Source organism: Ptiloglossa arizonensis, unplaced genomic scaffold (assembly GCF_051014685.1).
Source record: "Ptiloglossa arizonensis isolate GNS036 unplaced genomic scaffold, iyPtiAriz1_principal scaffold0738, whole genome shotgun sequence".
Lineage (NCBI taxonomy): Eukaryota > Metazoa > Arthropoda > Insecta > Hymenoptera > Colletidae > Ptiloglossa > Ptiloglossa arizonensis.
Window position 1 is genome coordinate 202852 of NW_027479108.1, and position 5564 is coordinate 208415.

Sequence of the window (5564 nt, forward strand, 5' to 3'; positions counted from 1 at the left end):
GTTATACGGTATACGTTAAACGTTGTACGTTATACGTTATACGTTATACGTTATACGTTATACGTTGTACGGTATACGTTATACGTTATACGTTATACGCTATACGTTATACGTTAAACGTTGTACGTTATACGTTATACGTCATACGTTATACGTTATACGTTATACGTTATACGTTCTACGTTATACGTTATACGTTAAACGTTGTACGTTATACGTTATACGTTATACGTTATACGTTATACGTTATACGTTATACGTTATACGTTTACGTTATACCTTATACGTTATACGTTATACGTTATACGTTATACATTATACGTTGTACGTTGAACGTTGTACGTTATACGTTATACGTTATACGTTATACGTTATACGTTATACGTTATACGTTATACGTTATACGTTATACGTTATACGTTATACGTTATACGTTATACGTTATACGACATACGTTATACGTTATACGTTATACGTTATACGTTATACGTTATACGTTATACATTATACGTTATACGTTATACGTTATGCGTTATAGGATATACGTTATACGTTATACGTTGTACGTTATACGTTATACGTTGTACGTTATACGTTCTACGTTATACGTTATACGTTAAACGTTGTACATTATACGTTATACGTCATACGTTATACGTTATACGTTATGCGTTATAGGATATACGTTATACGTTATACGTTGTACGTTATACGTTATACGTTGTACGTTATACGTTCTACGTTATACGTTATACGTTATACGTTATACGTTATACGTTATACGTTATACATTATACGTTATACGTTATACATTATACGTTATACGTTATACATTATGCGTTATAGGATATACCTCATACGTTATACGTTGTACGTTGTACGTTATACGTTATGCGTTATACGTCATGCGATATACGTTATACGTTATACGTTATACGTTATACGTTATACATTATACGTTATACGTTATACGTTATACGTTATACGTTATACGTTATACGTTATACGTTATACGTTATACGTTATACGTTATACGTTATACGTTATACATTATACGTTATACATTATACGTTATACGTTATACGTTATACGTTATGCGTTATAGGATATACGTTATACGTTATACGTTGTACGTTATACGTTATACGTTGTACGTTATACGTTATACGTTATACGTTATACGTTAAACGTTGTACGTTATACGTTATACGTCATACGTTATACGTTATACGTTATACGTTATACGTTCTACGTTATGCGTTATACGTTAAACGTTGTACGTTATACGTTATACGTTATACGTTATACGTTATACGTTATACGTTATACGTTATACGTTATACGTTATACGTTATACGTTATACCTTATACGTTATACGTTATACGTTATACGTTATACATTATACGTTGTACGTTGAACGTTGTACGTTATACGTTATACGTTATACGTTATACGTTATACGTTATACGTTATACGTTATACGTTATACGTTATACGTTATACGTTATACGTTATACGTTATACGTTATACGTTATACGTTATGCGTTATAAGTTATACGTTATACGTTATACGTTATACGTTATTCGTTATACGTTAGACGCTGTACGTTATACGTTATACGTTATACGTTATACGTTATACGTTATACGTTATACGTTATACGTTATACGTTATACGTTATACGTTATACGTTATACGTTATACGTTATACGTTATACATTATACGTTATACGTTATACGTTATGCGTTATAGGATATACCTCATACGTTATACGTTGTACGTTATACGTTATACGTTATGCGTTATACGTCATGCGATATACGTTATACGTTATACGTTACACGTTATACGTTATACATTATACGTTATACGTTATACGTTATACGTTATACGTTATACGTTATACGTTATACGTTATACGTTATACGTTATACGTTATACGTTATACGTTATACGTTATACGTTATACGTTATACGTTATGCGTTATAGGATATACGTTATACGTTATACGTTGTACGTTATACGTTATACGTTGTACGTTATACGTTCTACGTTATACGTTATACGTTATACGTTGTACGTTATACGTTATACGTCATCCGTTATACGTTATACGTTATACGTTATACGTTCTACGTTATACGTTATACGTTAAACGTTGTACGTTATACGTTATACGTTATACGTTATACGTTATACGTTATACGTTATGCGTTATACGTTATACGTTATACGTTATACGTTATACGTTATACGTTATACGTTATACGTTATACGTTATACGTTATACGTTATACGTTATACGTTATACGTTATACGACATACGTTATACGTTATACGTTATACGTTATACGTTATACGTTATACGTTATACGTTATACGTTATACGTTATGCGTTATAGGATATACGTTATACGTTATACGTTGTACGTTATACGTTATACGTTGTACGTTATACGTTCTACGTTATACGTTATACGTTATACGTTGTACGTTATACGTTATACGTCATCCGTTATACGTTATACGTTATACGTTATACGTTCTACGTTATACGTTATACGTTAAACGTTGTACGTTATACGTTATACGTTATACGTTATACGTTATACGTTATACGTTATGCGTTATACGTTATACGTTATACGTTATACGTTATACGTTATACGTTATACGTTATACGTTATACGTTATACATTATACGTTATACGTTATACGTTATACGTTATACGTTATACGTTGTACGGTATACGTTATACATTATACGTTATACGCTATACGTTATACGTTATACGTTATACGTTATACGTTATACGTTATACGTTGTACGGTATACGTTATACATTATACGTTATACGCTATACGTTATACGTTATACGTTATACGTTATACGTTATACGTTATACGTTATACGTTATACGTTATACGTTATACGTTATACGTTATACGTTATTCGTTATACGTTATACGTTATACATTATACGTTATACGTTATACGTTATACGTTATACGTTATACGTTATACGTTATTCGTTATACGTTATACGTTATACGTTGTACGTTATACGTTATACGTCATCCGTTATACGTTATACGTTATACGTTATACGTTCTACGTTATACGTTATACGTTAAACGTTGTACGTTATACGTTATACGTTATACGTTATACGATATACGTTATACGTTATGCGTTATACGTTATACGTTATACGTTATACGTTATACGTTATACGTTATACGTTATACGTTATAGGTTATACGTTATACATTATACGTTATACGTTATACGTTATGCGTTATAGGATATACCTCATACGTTATACGTTGTACGTTATACGTTATACGTTATGCGTTATACGTCATGCGATATACGTTATACGTTATACGATATACGTTATACGTTATACATTATACGTTATACGTTATACGTTATACGTTATACGTTATACGTTATACGTTATACGTTATACGTTATACGTTATACGTTATACATTATACGTTATACGTTATACGTTATACGTTATACGTTATACGTTATACTATATACGACATACGTTATACGTTATACATTATACGTTATACGTTATACGTTATACGTTATAAGTTATACGTTATACGTTATACGTTATACGTTATACGTTATACGTTATTCGTTATACGTTATACGTTATACATTATACGTTATACGTTATACGTTATACGTTATGCGTTATAGGATACACGTTATACGTTATACGTTGTACGTTATACGTTATACGTTGTACGTTATACGTTCTACGTTATACGTTATACGTTATACGTTGTACGTTATACGTTATACGTTGTACGTTATACGTTATACGTTATATGTTATACGTCATGCGATATACGTTATACGTTATTCGTTATACGTTATACGTTATACGTTGTACGTTATGCGTTATACGTCATGCGATATACGATATACGTTATACGTTATACGTTATACGTTATACGTTATACATTATACGTTATACGTTATACGTTATAAGTTATACGTTATACCTTATACGTTATACGTTATACGTTATACGTTATACGTTATACGTTATACGTTATACGTTATGCGTTATAGGATACACGTTATACGTTATACGTTGTACGTTATACGTTATACGTTGTACGTTATACGTTCTACGTTATACGTTATACGTTATACGTTGTACGTTATACGTTATACGTTGTACGTTATACGTTATACGTTATATGTTATACGTCATGCGATATACGTTATACGTTATTCGTTATACGTTATACGTTATACGTTGTACGTTATGCGTTATACGTCATGCGATATACGATATACGTTATACGTTATACGTTATACGTTATACGTTATACATTATACGTTATACGTTATACGTTATACGTTATACGTTATACTATATACGACATACGTTATACGTTATACGTTATACGTTATACGTTATACGTTATACGTTATAAGTTATACGTTATACGTTATACGTTATACGTTATTCGTTATACGTTAGACGCTGTACGTTATACGTTATACGTTATACGTTATACGTTATACGTTATACGTTATACGTTATACGTTATACGTTATACGTTATACGTTATACGTTATACGTTATACGTTATACGTTATACGTTATACGTTATACGTTATACGTTATGCGTTATAGGATATACGTTATACGTTATACGTTGTACGTTATACGTTATACGTTATATGTTATACGTCATGCGATATACGTTATACGTTATTCGTTATACGTTATACGTTATACGTTATACGTTATGCGTTATACGTCATGCGATATACGTTATACGTCATACGTTATACGTTATACGTTATACGTTATACATTATACGTTATACGTTATACGTTATAAGTTATACGTTATACCTTATACGTTATACGTTATACGTTATACGTTATACGTTATACGTTATACGTTATACGTTATACGTTATACGTTATTCGTTATACGTTATACGACATACGTTATACGTTATACGTTATACGTTATACGTTGTACGTTATACGTTATACGTTGTACGTTATACGTCCTACGTTATACGTTATACGTTATACGTTGTACGTTATACGTTATACGTCATCCGTTATACGTTATACGTTATACGTTATACGTTCTACGTTATACGTTATACGTTAAACGTTGTACGTTATACGTTATACGTTATACGTTATACGTTATACGTTATACGTTATGCGTTATACGTTATACGCTGTACGTTATACGTTATGCGTTATGCGTTATACGTCATGCGATATACGTTATACGTTATACGTTATACGTTATACGTTATACATTATACGTTATACGTTATACGTTATACGTTATACGTTATACGTTATACGTTATACGTTATACGTTATACGTTATACGTTATACATTATACGTTATACGTTATACGTTATACGTTATACGTTATACGTTATACTATATACGACATACGTTATACGTTATACGTTATACGTTATACGTTATACGTTATACGTTATACGTTATACGTTATACGTTATACGTTATACGTTATACGTTATAC